The 14,436-nt window shown below is 42.8% G+C and overlaps 1 protein-coding gene across 2 annotated transcripts in view; it reads right to left on the bottom strand.

Moving 5' to 3' along the window:
* tpk1 (thiamin pyrophosphokinase 1) overlaps positions 1-14,436 on the bottom strand; it is a 354,474-nt gene that overhangs the window by 237,273 nt on the left and 102,765 nt on the right. The window lies entirely within an intron of this gene.

Below are 14,436 nucleotides of genomic sequence, written 5' to 3'. Positions count from 1 at the left end.
GACTTCCTGACTCTTATATGCTCCGACCAATAAAAGCAAGCATACTGGATGCCTTATTTATCATTCCTTCCACTTACGTGGCTATTTTCACAGAGCTATGGACTTGGACCCCTAAATCTTATGCATAAGAAAATGGTGATGGAAGAAAAACTGAGCCTTTACAGGTTTGCTACATTTCAACAGACTGTTTTTAATTGTTCTGCAAGGAGCAAGTATTATTGACAGCAGTCATAATACACGAATCCTGTAATTAAATCTCAAACATTCATGTTCTATTCCACGAGCAGAACACTGTAAATTTTATAGCGACTTTCACGTCTCAAAGTATGTATCCACTGGTGCAATTCTTTAAAGTGTAGTCACTGTTTCAGAGATCTGAACCAAAACTACCAAAAGCAGATAATCAGTAATTGTGAAGGTTACCAAAATATATAAATATCGGCCAGAAAACTAGGGATGACCGCTTTGCTCTTCTTTATAGACAATAGACAATAGGTGCAGGAGTAGGCCATTCGGCCCTTCGGCCCTTCGAGCCAGCACCGCCATTCAATGTGATCATGGCTGATCATCCCCAATCAGTACCCCGTTCCTGCCTTCTCCCCATATTCCCTGACTCCGCTATTTTTAAGAGCTCTATCTAGCTCTCTCTTGAAAGCATCCAGAGACCCTGCCTCCACCGCCCTCTGAGGCAGAGAATTCCACAGACTCACCACTCTCTGTGAGTAAAAGTGTTTCCTTGTTTCCGTTCTAAATGGCTTACTCCTTACTGTGGCCCCTGGGTCTGGACTCCCCCAATATCGGGAACATATTTCCTGCCTCTAGCGTGTACAAGCCCTGAACAATCTTATATGTTTCAATGAGATATCCTCTCATCCTTCTAAACTCCAGAGTGTACAAGCCCAGCTGCTCCATTCTCTCAGCATATGACAGTCCCACCATCCCGGGAATTAACCTTGTAAACATACGCTGCACTCCCTCAATAGCAAGAATGTTCTTCCTCAAATTAGGGGACCAAAATTGCACACAATACTCCAGGTGTGGTCTCACTAGGGCTCTGCACAACTGCAGAAGGACCTCTTTGCTCCTATATTCGAATCCTCTTGTTATAAAGGCCAACATGCCATTCGCTTTCTTCACTGCCTGCTGTACCTGCATGCTTACTTTCATAGACTGATGTACAAGGACCCCCAGATCCCGTTGTACTTCCCCTTTTCCCAACTTGACACCATTTAGATAGTAATCTGCCTTCCTGTTTTTGCTACTAAAGTGGATAACCTCACATTTATCTGCATTAAACTTCATCTGCCATACATCTGCCCACTCCCCCAACCTGTCCAAGTCACCCTGCATTCTTTAGCAGTCAATGAAACAATTAACAAATCCCCCCTGAAAGGTTACACTTCTGACAGGGTAGTAGCACCTCCCGAAGGTACCAGAGTTTCAGCATAGATATTACTGCTCTAACCTTGGAGTGGGACTTGAATCCATTATCTCTGACTCATGGTCATACTGTTGTCTGAACCATGGCTGACTCATGAAAGTATTTCACTTGTGCAGCTTACAGTCCAGTGGTATGAATATTGATCACTTTAACTGAAGAAGGGTCTGAAGAAAGGTCTCGTCCCGAAAAAACACCCACAGTCTGAAGGGTCTCGACCCGAAACGTCACCCATTCCTTCTCTCCAGATGTGCTGCCTGTCCCGCTGAGTTACTCCAGCTTTTTGTGTCTATCTTCTATCTTTATTTTCTGCCTGGATGTTATAATGGAATCCCACAATTTGGATGTCACATTATATTCTTCAGATTAAATAGTAACCATGGTATTGCTGGAAAACATTATCTTAATCACACCATCAAAATCACATTCAAATAATCATTATAAACTAAACACTCAGGATATCCTATTGACTAAATATTTATTAATTGCTATAACTGAGTTGAACAAACTACCATTTCAAGTTCAAACTTGCACTAACAGGCATCAATCAAACTTCAAAAATAATGCATGATCAAAAATGTACAGAAATTTAAAATGACAACAGAAAATGATGGAGAAACTCGGCAGGTCATGCAGCATCAATGGAGAGAGGAACAGACTTAATATTTCAGATTGTGGTTCTTTCAGACAGGAAAAAGTAAGGAAAGAAAGGTATTTTAACCCGCAAAGAAGGTAGAGAAAATAAAGGGAATACCGATGATAGGCTGGAGACGGGGGACAGATGACAACACTGCTGTTAGTATCTGGTGGAGAGGGCTGACTGTGGTGGAGAGGGCTGACAGTTACAGATACCTGGGATTACAAGTAACATCAGATCTGAACTGGACTTTGAACACTGCTGCCACAGTGAAAAAAGCCCAGCAGAGACTGTACTTCATCAGGCTGCTCAGAAAAGCTGGTCTGCACTGTCGTCCTCTCACCCAGGTCTACAAAGGACTGATAGAGAGCATCCTCACCACAGGCATCACGGTGTGGTATGGAAACACCACACAGACAGAGAGGAAGGCTCTGCAAAGAGTCATAAAGACTGCAGAGAGGATTATCAGAACGGAACTCCCCTCCATGGACACAATCTACACACAGCGCTGTCAAAAAAGAGCAGAGAGAATCATCAGAGACACACTACATCCAGCTAACCCTGCTCAAACACAAAAACTGCACATACAACCTCAGGCACAGACGAGCGGACCGCATCGCCACAAACAGAACACGCTTTTTTAAGAGCTTCTTCCCTGCCACAGTGAGACTCTTGGCCAAAACAAAATGAACTGATGTCCTGACCTACCTCATAGCATATCATATTATATCATATTATATTGTCTCATATGTTTTTATAGATTATGTGTCTTTCTGTGTGTCTTTTTAATTTGACTTGATTTGACTCTCTGAACAACTGCACAAGAGTTCCTGTGTGTAAGCACAAATGGCAAATAAAGTTTTTGACCTTTGACCTTTGAGCTCAGAGAACGTCTCGACCTGAAAACGTCACCTGTACCTTTTTCTCCAGAGATGTTGTCTGACCTGCTGAGTTACTCCAACTTTTTCTGTCTATCGAGGGTGGTGAATATTTGTTAATCATTGCTGAACTGCCTGAAGGAGGTGTGAATAAGAGATAAATTAGGGCAGAGGAGAGGGAAAAAAAAATCAATGCTGCAATCTTGTGATGCAAAACCAGCATTTCTGAGGCACCAACATTTTTTTTAAGTAATGTAAATATTCAGTAAGTTAGCATCTATGAAGAGAAAAAAAAAAAGAGTTAATACTTCGGGTTAATTATCCTACATCAATATTTAAATTCAACCATTTAAGGGCCAAACCCAATCCTCAGAACTAAATCCACATTTACTCTTCTTCCGGACAGACGAACAAGCATTTGCCAACCTCTTTTAAACAGCACCAACAGGATTTGTAATATGAAGATTCCCTTAGTCAACTGATGGTAGACAGAGCCTTAGTTCTCTCCATCCCTCTCCTTTCCCTGCAACTGTAAGCACTCCAGTTTATTCACTTTTGCTACTGATAAAAAATCACTAACCTGAAATTAAGGAGTTTCTGGACATGTAGAGTCATAGGGTCAAAGAGTGATACAGCGTGGAAACAGGCTCAACAGGCCCAACAGGCCCAACTCGCCCACACCGGCCAACATGTCCCAGCTACACTAAACCCATCCGCCTGCATTTGGTCCATATACCTCCAAACCTGTCCTATCCATGTACTTGTCTAACTGTTTCTTAAACATTGGGATAGTCCCTGCTTCAACTACCTCCTGTGGCAGCGTGGTCCATACACCCACCACCCTTAGGGTTAAAAAATGTAGTGGTCAAGCGAGTCTGAAGGGTCCCAACCCAAATCATCACCTATCTATGTTCTCTTGGGGTATAGCCTGACCCACTGAGTTAAGGGGCTGTCACACTGCGGCGACCTAATCCGCAAGTTCAGAAGTGTGTCTTCAACTTTCAAGTTCGAGGGCACTCGCCTGGAAAACCTCGAGTTGGATCGACCGTCAGCGATGAAACCGTGAACTGGATCGACCAACCACACACACACACACAAACACATCGCAAAGACGGGGGCCAGGGAAAGCGGGGGAGCGCTGTCTGAAATTCACACCCACGATGAAGAGGAAGGTAAAAGACGGCTGCATAGTGTACGGTAAGTCCTTTAGAGAGTGCGGGGGGGAGGGGAGAGAAGGGGAGAGAAGGGGAGAGAGGGGGAGAGAGGGGGAGTGAGGAGGGGAGAGAGGGAGAGAGGAGGGGAGAGGAGGGGAGAGGAGGGGAGAGGAGAGGAGAGGAGGGGAGAGAAGGGGAGAGGAGGGGGAGAGAAGGGGGGGAGAGGGGGGGAGACACTTTTAAGAAGCCAGACAACTTATAATAAAGTTTAGCGGGCATTTAACATACCAGTCGGTTTTCCTTGGTCCTGAAAACTCCAATGAGCCAATTAAAATGCCCGGTCAGCGAAGGAGATTACCTACGGCTGTGCTCGACTGCCTGTAACTAAATAGCTCCACTGCAGTACGAGTTAAAAAGAACCATGCCGACCAATTTTTACTCGTGGAAAAAAATTTCAACATGCTGAAAAATCCTCCGCGACCTAGCTGAGGCCGCGAGTACGCAGGAACTTCTCTCGAGCATGAAGGAGAGTTCCAGTGACCTCCTAGCACCTCCTAGGACCACGTGTCGACCATGTTGCGAGTTTTAGTCGAGTGCAAACTCTTCTAAACTCGCAAATTAGGTCGCCGTAGTGGGACAGCCCCTTTACTCCAGCACTTTATGTCTTAACCTGAAACATGAACTGTTTTTGGCCTCCACAAGATCTGCCTGTCCTGAAGAGCATGTACAGCACTTTTTATTTTCATTTCCTTGCGCCCTACTATGAAAAAGCCAATTCTGCTAAATGACTCAAAACATTTATTTTTTAGAATGCTATCTTTTTTTGAAACAGTTAAAAAATGAGGCATGAATTTTCGGAAAGGTGACCTTTCTCAGTTAGTAATGTACAGTTACTGCAGTGCAGATAATTAGGTTTTAATTAGCTGTCATGCTAATAACTGGTAAAGCAACATTAGGCAAAGGCCACATGCGCTGTTAAACTTTAAAACCCACAGTCCAAACACTGCTGCTCCAAGGTTTGCTCTTGAAAGTGTCATCATCCCCATCGAAATATACTGAATAGCACAAAAGTACACTGTAGGTATGGCATACACACTATGTACATGGTATATATTTCATGCCTAGGGAATATTCAAAGTTGCTCAGGTTATATACATTATGCACAGGATACATATACTATGCACATGGTATCTGTACTATGCACATTGTTTCATCGTCCATGCACTATATGCAGTGTAGTTACACTATGTACATGATAAACACATTATACATCGTATATACGCTCACCACAACAATCTGTCATCATTTCAGTCGAAAAACCACGTTATCAATGTTAATTAAATTAACTCACGTTAACCATTATATGTCCAGTACCTCATTAAATTACGTTTTCACTGATGAATCCAATCCTTTTGCCTCCCTCTATTTCTCTTTCTCTGCCTAATATTTTTTGAATTTGCCACTTGAAGTTACCCTTTCACTTCAGTAACCCTGTTGTTAATCTCCGAGTCCTTCAATCTGGTTGGTTACAAATGAGCATGACAGCCTGTCCTGTTCAGTCAGGTTTCAGATGGCTGATGCCCCTCAGTGTGACGTTCACTCTCACTTTAAATTAGCGAGCTGCCTCACAGAAAAAAGTAAAATCCTAGGGCTTATCTGACATAGTCACCGGAACCCTCTGTACATCATCTACCCATCAAATGTTGACATTTCATTTTTTTTTAAGTTCAAAACAATGGCTTGCTCTTCAGTATCAGGAAGTGTTACTCTAATATTGTTCTTTTTATCTTTAAGTACACACCAGCAAAATGTTCTTCAGATTTAAAAAATATGGTCAAGTATTATCTATACTATTACTAAAACTATCATCTTGACCACTTCCGGTCTGTGTTGTAATTAGATTTGCGCAAAAACGCTACCATATATCACTAGGATTTTTTTTGCCACCTTACTCACCGTTCTCCTCTGCTCCAACTAACCAAGTTTTGTTCCGATCGGTGAAATATGAGAAAAGTTATGAAGGCTTAAAAAATCGTAAGATCAGCAGATTGGTCTTCTCGCCTGTCAGTCACCATGAAGGTAACGCTCCTTCCGGCACCCAGTGGAGAATAAATCCCTGGAGGCGGGGCTGAGTAAACAAGCCATGCTGATTGAGTCTGCAAAAGTGGAGTCGGGAAAGCCGCTGTGTTGAGTCGGGAAAGCCGCTGTGTTGAGTCGGGAAAGCCGCTGTGTGGAGTCGGGAAAGCCGCTGTGTGGAGTCGGGAAAGCCGCTGTGTGGAATCCGGTAAGCCTCTGTGTGGAGTCGGGAAAGCCTCTGTGTGGAATCGAGAAAGCTGCTGTGTGGAGTCGGGAGGTGCTGTGTGGTGCCGCGGCCGGTGGCCGCTGAATGGAGTCCTGCCCACTCAAGGAACAGTTCCTTGTCTCAAAAGACCAATCCTTTATTTTTATACAATGAGCTCCCAATTCCAGATTCTCCGATCCATGAGTATGAATGTAGAAACAAGGAACTGCAGTTGTGGTTTATAAAAAAGAATACAAAATGCTGGAGTAACTTAGGCAGCATCTCTGGAGAACATGGATCTTCCATCCATGTTTTTATATGTTTTATGTGCCCTGATAATCTTCAAAATTCCAGCAGATACAATCCTGGTCAATCCAGTCATTCCTTTAAAGACAAGCCATCCATTCCAGGTACTAGCCTCATAAAAGTTGAGGTTCCCGCCATTTTTCATAGTTTTTAAAATGACCCTCAACATCAGAGACAACAATCTCTATAATGCTAAAACTCTTCGACTTTGTGGCTGTGGCTGTGGCTGTGTGTGTGTAGGCGGTGGGTGGGGGGGGGGGGGAGTGTGTGAGTGAGTGAGTGAGTGTGTGTGTGTGTGTGTGTGTGTGTGTGTGTGTGTGTGTGTGTGTGTGTGTGTGTGTGTGAGTGAGTGTGTGTGTGTGTGTGTGTGTGTGTGTGTGTGTGTGTGTGTGTGTGTGTGTTTGTGTGTGTGTGTGTTTGTGTGTTTGTGTGTGTGTGTGAGAGAGAGAGAAAATCTGGATAATTCCTATTTTCTTCCAAACGCTAGGACACAGCCTTCCCATTTTCACACATTCTACTCACATTTTTCCCGTCAAGGCGATAAACATCTACCCATCGCATTCCCATCTTTACATCCAAAGTTTTTAATCGTTTAAAGTTTTAAAAACAGCCCGAAAACTTTTCGGAAAAAAAACCCGAGTGACGTCACAATGCACTCGCAAGGCAGGACAGGACACTCCAGGCGGAAGGGGTAGTCCAGAGCTCGCAGTGAACGAGGAGCGGCGGCGGCGGCTGCCGGCGCTCGGCGACAAGTGGGCAGGGTGGTGCTGGTGCTGGAACGAGTGAGGGCTGAGTCCGGGGCTTGGGATGAGGCCGAGAAAGAAGCCGGCACTGGAACCAAGGACGAACCTGGGTCCGGGGTCAGGGATGAGCCCAGAGATGAAGTCGGGGCCTGGACTGGAGCCCAGGCGGCAGCCAAGCTGATGGCTGGAGTCTGGAGATGAAGTCGGGTTCTTCACTGGGCCTGGGCTGGAACCAAGGACAAGCCTGGGTCCGGGGTCAGGGACGAGCCCGGAGATGAAGTTGGGGCCTGGACTGGAGCGCAGGTGGCTCCGAGCTGACGGATGGAGTCTACAGCCAGGGCCGGGCCGAGTACGAGAACCAGACCGAGGTTCCAGACCCTGGCGCTGCTCTACGACCTAGGCAGCTCCTGAGGCAGGGAATGGGAGTGAGGGGAGGAGGATGAGGGAAATGAGGAGGAGGGAGATGGGGTGAGGAGTGGGGTGGTAGAGATGAGGGGGGGGTTGAGAAGGGAGATGGGGAGGGGTGGAAGAGGGACCTGCCCCCTCCTTATCTACCCTCACACCCACCCTCCCTACCCCCCTCCCTCTCTACACCCTTCCCTCTGTACCCCTTCCCCCTCCCCCTCCCTCCATACCCCCTCTCCCCCTCTACCATCCCTACCTCTCTAGGGATTGAAGTGGATGAAGAGGAGGAGGGAGTGCTGGGGGATGAGGAGAAATGAGTCACGCCTGCGCAGTTGGGGGCTATGTGTGAGTAGTGCAATATTCCGTTGCGGGAACGGTTTGCGTTGGGGGAACGGATGAGTGGTGGAATCTTGCGTTGGTGGAGCAGACTCAACGGGTCTGCACTTGGTCTAGTAATCATTAAAAGTCCGTGTTTTATTTTACAGATGGCAAAGTTGAGGGCCATGCTGTTTGATAGGGGCTGGGGGACGTGTTTGGTCTGCAGCATTAGACGCTATGAGAGTCATAGAGTCTTACATGCTCACACTGACCAAGATGTTCCATCTACATTAATCCCACTGCCAGCCCATATCCCTCTAAACCTGCCCTATCTGTGTACCTGTCTAATTGCTTCTTAAACATTGCAATAGTCCCTGACTCAACCACCTCCTCTGGCAGCTCATTTCATACACCTACCACCCTTTGTGTGAAAAAGTTACTCCTCAGATTCCTGTTATACCTTTCCCCCTTCACCTTAAACCAATGTCCTCTGGTTCTCGATTCCCCTACTCTGGGCAAAAGACTGTGGGTCTACCCGATCTATTCCTCTCATGATTTTATACACCCCTATAAAATCACCCCTCATCTTCCTGCACTTCAAGCAATAGTCCCAGCCTGCTCAACCTCTCTCTATTGCTCACCCTTGAATCCTGGCAACATCCTTGTAAATCTTCGCTGTACCCTTTTTCAACTTAACATGCCTTCCAAACGATAAAACCAGCCTCCACATTGCGACCAGATAAATGTGAACACAGGGTGACCATAGACAACGATTCGGTACAGTGGTCAAGAGTCATTAGGATTCAGTCCATTGTGTTCTTTCAGTTGTTGAAGTTGGAAATGATGACCTTTAATTCTGTTTTACCGCTGCATTTAAAAGCAATGAGACGCCCATCATGAGTAATTTTTCCAATAGTTATTTTACACCTGAAAATAGTATCGTACTTTTAAAAGGTCTTATCGTTAAATTATGCCTTAAAAGAGTTGAGCAACATCTTGCATACAATATTATACTTGTTTTAATGTGGTGTTCAATTTACAACTGAATATGGGATCAAGTTAGAAAATCGTAAGAGAGGTGAGATTAACAATGGGATGTGTAATTTCTTTCTCACAAAGTGATTTTTTTTTTTTTAAATGCCTGTTATTAGATACAGCCTCCATAGAATCAGTCCACTGTGTTTGGTAATTATCTTCTTAGTTATACTATATACAGTATCTTTCTCATAACTGTATATCACCTTTGTCCTTTAACTGTAGCATAGTTGTTGAACACCATAACCATTCTAAGAACCTGTCATTAAAGAATATTTTTAACATAGTGGCTTAAAATATATATTGCTTTAAAACTGACACACTACATTAGAAAAAACACTCACATTTATCAGTAAAGCTCTGCTACGCTGCACAAAAAAGCCGCTTAATCAATTTGAAATATGATTTTCATTAATGTTTGTTTCATGGAGATTATGTCTCAAAATTCACTGTCACAAAGCGCAATAATGACCATTGCTGACATCTTCATAACCCTAATGAAGAAGAGAAATCTATGATTTGCTACTGATGACAGTATTATTCTTAGAGAATTACCCCATGCAATCAGCTTAAAATCACTGATCTGACAAATGCTTCAATGCCTGATTCATGATTCGCACTCCATTCAGTATCCAATCTCAATACATATTCTTATATGGTCTCTCTCAACTTGCTTATAAAGTCACCTTCCAAATCAGTGCCAACTGCCAACTAAAGTATCATTGAATCATTAAGTGCTGTTGCTTGTCCTGTGAAATAAGTTATTTTAAAGTTTATGATGTTTGAGCTACCTTAAAACTATCTTTACACCCCAGTTTTATTTTGCTCTCCATAAATTGATTAAAGAGTTATTAATTTTATGATTTGCAGTCCGTCCAAATTCTTCAAGATGATTTTTGCTCAGAGATCACTTGTTGGTTATACATTCTGCCTATGGAGAATCCATGAAGGAATCTGGGAAATGCAGACTATACTGCTGAATCTTAGTGGGTAGCTCACATTACACTTAACTGCAAGCACCACCACTTGGCCACTGATTCCAAAATACAATTATCATCTAATTACTGGCATTTATTTTTCTTTGAAAATTGTTTTCAGGGGAACTTCATAATGTGTACCTCCTTAACCCGGTTCCTTTAATACAGTGCCCTCCATAATGTTTGGGACAAGGACCCATAATTTATTTATTTGCCTCTGTACTTCCACAATTTGAGATTTATAAAAGAAAAAATCACATGTGGTTAAAGTGCACATAATCAGATTTTAATAAAAGCTATTTTTATACATTTTGGTTTCACTGTGTAGAAATTACTCGTGTTTATACGTAGTACCCCCATTTCAGGGCACCATAATGTTTGGGATACAGCAATGCAATGTAAATGAAAGTAATCATGTTTAGTATTTTGTTGCATATCCTTTGCATGCAATGGCTGCTTGAAGTCTGTGGTTCATGGATACCAGTTGCTGGGTGTCTTCTCTGGTGATGCTCTGCCAGGCCTGTATTACAGCTTATGCTTGTTTTGGGTGCTAGTCCCCTTCAGTTTTCTCATCAGCGTATAAAAGGCATGTTCAATTTGGTTCAGATCGGGTAATTGACTTGGCCACTCAAGAATTGTCCATTTTTTATCTTTGAAAAACTCTTTTGTTGCTTTAGCAGTATATTTGGGATCATTGTCTTGCTCAGGAATGAACCGCCGGCCAATGAATTTTGAGGCGTTTGTTTAAACTTGAGCAGATAGGATGTGTCTATACACTTCAGAATTAATTATGCTACTACCATCAGCAGTTGTATAATCAATGAAGATAAGTGAGCCAGTACCTTCAGCAGCCATACATGTCCAGGCCACCACCGTGTTTCACAGATGAGGTGAACTTGGGCAGTTAGTTCTCTCCTCCATACTTTGCTGTTGACATCACTCTGATATGTTAATCTTCATCTCATCTGTCCACAAGACCTTTTTCCAGAACTGTGGTTGCTCTTTTAAGTATTTTGACCGGAACTCGAAAGAGGGAGCACATTACGCCAATTTTGGCCTCCCTTCACTGGCTCCCACTGGCTCCCAGTGCACTTTCGAGTTCATTTTAAAATTCTTTTATTTGTTTTCAAATCGTTGAATGGGCTCGCCCCGCCTTACCTCTCTGAGCTGCTCCACCTATATGCTCCTGCCCGGTGCCTCAGGTCAGCTGATCAGCTGCTCCTTGAGGTACCACGGTCTAAGCGGAAGCTCAGAGGGGATAGAGCCTTTTCTGTTGCTGCTCCGGCACTTTGGAACACCTTGCCGTTGCACATCAGACAGGCCCCCTCACTGTCCATCTTCAAATCCTCCCTAAAAACTCATTTTTATTCTCTGGCTTTCGACACTGGCTGAGACATTGCTCCTGTTCTTAGTGCTTTTAATGTCTTTTAATTTTTACTGTTTTTAGTCCTTCGTTTTACGGTTTTTAATGGTTTGTAATAACTTTTTGTCCATGAGTTCTCATGTACAGCACTTTGTGGCAACTGCGGTTGTTTAAAGCGCTTTATAAATAAAGTTTATTATTATCATTATTATTATTATTATTATTATATTATTTCTTGGCAAACTGTAACCCGGCCGTCCTATTTGTGCGGCTAACCAGTGGTTTACATCTTGCAGTGTAGCCTCTGTATTTCTGTTCATGAAGTCTTCTGCGGATAGTGGTCATTGACAAATCCACAACTGACTCCTGAAGCGTGTTTCTGATCTGTCGGACATGTGTCTGGGAATTTTTCTTTATTATAGAGAGAATTCTTCTGTCATTAGCTGTGGAGGTCTTCCTTGGCCTGCCAGTCCCTTTGCTAATAGTAAGCTCACCAGTGCTCTCTTAATGATGTTCCAAACAGTTGATTTTGGTAAGCCTAATGTTTAGCTGATGTCTCTAACAGTTTTATTCTTGTTTCTCAGTCTCATAATGGCTTCTTTGATTTTCATTGGCACAACTTTGGTCCTCATGTTAAACAGCAATAAAAGTTTCTAATGGTAATGGAAAGACTGGAGAAAAGACTAGGTGCTGAGAGCTCGCTCATACCTGCATTAAGAAGGCAATTGAACACACCTGAGCAATTACAAACACCTGTGAAGCCATGTGTCCTAAACATTATGGTGCCCTGAAATGGGGGGACTATGTAGAAACACAGCTGTAATTTATACATGTGAAACCAAAATGTTTAAAAATGGCCTTTAATAAAATCTAACAATGTGCACTTTAACCACATGTGATTTTTTCTATTACAAATCTCAAATTGTGGAGTACAGAGACAAATAAAAAAATGATTGGTCTGTCTCAAACATTATGGCGGGCACTGGAGATGATTTCATTGCACACATTGCCGACAATCTATACTCAAGGTACGTACTAAGAGTAATCAGCACTTGGACAAGCTACAAATGTTCTAGAACACAACTGGAAAGAAAAATAGAACTCTATTAAACACATTTATCAATTTTATCTAACTCTCAAATATTAAGAAATCCTGAGGCGAATTACTCAATACCACCTTTTACATGGCCTGCAGTTTACTTAATTTTCTTACTAGCGTGTTTTCAGATCATTGCCTTTCATTACCTATAAATCACTTTTATTTACTCAAACAGATATGAGCAATCACACTGCATGATTAATAGATCTGTCAGGTTTTGGGATAAAGGTGCTAATCCAAATATTTGGAATAAGATGACCAGAATTATTTGCCCATAAAGGGCAGGAAAAGAAATGCAGGTATGTCATTAGCAAAACTTGAATTTTTGTGTCCATAGTTTTGTCATATCACCTCTTGATTGATTGATTAATTGATTGAAAGAAACAACATGGAGCAAGCTCTTCGGTCCACCGAATCCACGCCGACGAGTGAACGCCGACGAAAATTCACACTAGTTCTGTGTTACACACAGAGAGTGGTGAATCTCTGGAACTCTCTGCCACAGAAGGTAGTTGAGGCCAGTTCATTGGCTATATTTAAGAGGGAGTTAGATGTGGCCCTTGTAGCTAAAGGGATCAGGGGGTATGGAGAGAAGGCAGGTACAGGATACTGAGTTGGATGATCAGCCATGGCCTACTCCTGCACCTATTGTCTATGTCTATGTTTCTATGTTACCCATTATCGCATCCACTCCCTACACACTGGAGGCAATATGCAGAGGCCAATTAACCTTCAAACCCGCACGTCTTTGAGATGTGGGAGGAAACCAGAGCACCTGGTGGAAATCCACGGCATAATAGTAAGAATGGGCAAATGCCACACAGACAGCACCTGAGGTCAGGATTGAACCCAGATCTCTCTTGCTTCGAGGCAGCAGTTTCACAGCTGTGACACTGTACCATCCAAGGTTGCTGTTCTCGGCTATTGTTATATCAGAAGTACAAAGTACACTACTCCTGCAGATGATTGTATTGAATTCTGTCTTTGTATTGAATTCTGTCTTTACTTTGTGTACTAGTCATGTCTCTACTATTTATTTCATTCCCCTTACATGTTTTTCCTCTACCTGCTAAATTTTTGTAAGGTGTCCTTGAGACTCTTGAAAGGCGCCCATAAATAAAATTTATTATTATTATTATTATGATGCTGTTTAAGAATGTCATACCTACAGTCAAAACCTATTTGCATGGTGGCATACTTTACCAAATGAAATGCTTAAAGATGATGTGACTGGTGAAAAGAGTGGAAATGGACCATGTGTCAAAGGTGATATCATGGCAGAAAAGGAGTTTCTTGAAATTATGGTATCAAAGTGTGAAGGAAGGATGCGTTGGAAAGGAGACTAAGTGGTTCCTGAAGGGCAATGTGATGACTTTTCTTTTCACATATATTTAAAAAATATAAACCTTCAGCCATATTCACAACAAATTCCTTACCATCATTTTCTCCCGTAACCAAGCAACAGGGCCATTTTTAATCTCTTCCTCGTATTTCAATTATTCACATCTTCTGTCCCACTTCTTTCAGTTCAGCCTTCAAACGCATTCATTCATAAGTCTCTCAACTTGCTGATAAAGTCACCTGCCAACTGACTACAAACACTGAGCAGTGTTTAGCACCTTTTAATTATCAGGTGGTTGCTAGCTGCAAGCTTGTGTCACTCAAAATTTCTGTAATATTGGCTGATAATTTGTTCAAACCAAATCAACTACTGTGCTTTATTAAGTAGATCAAAAAGCCCTTTTCAATTGCAAATTGAGGGCACAGTGAGGTGTCACTTGGTCCTCGGGGATCTTCTTTAA

This window comes from Amblyraja radiata, chromosome 2 (genome assembly GCF_010909765.2).
Source record: "Amblyraja radiata isolate CabotCenter1 chromosome 2, sAmbRad1.1.pri, whole genome shotgun sequence".
Classification (NCBI taxonomy): Eukaryota; Metazoa; Chordata; class Chondrichthyes; order Rajiformes; family Rajidae; genus Amblyraja; species Amblyraja radiata.
The sequence above is the reverse complement of the archived record's forward strand: the minus strand, read 5'-3'. Positions and strand labels throughout refer to the sequence as shown.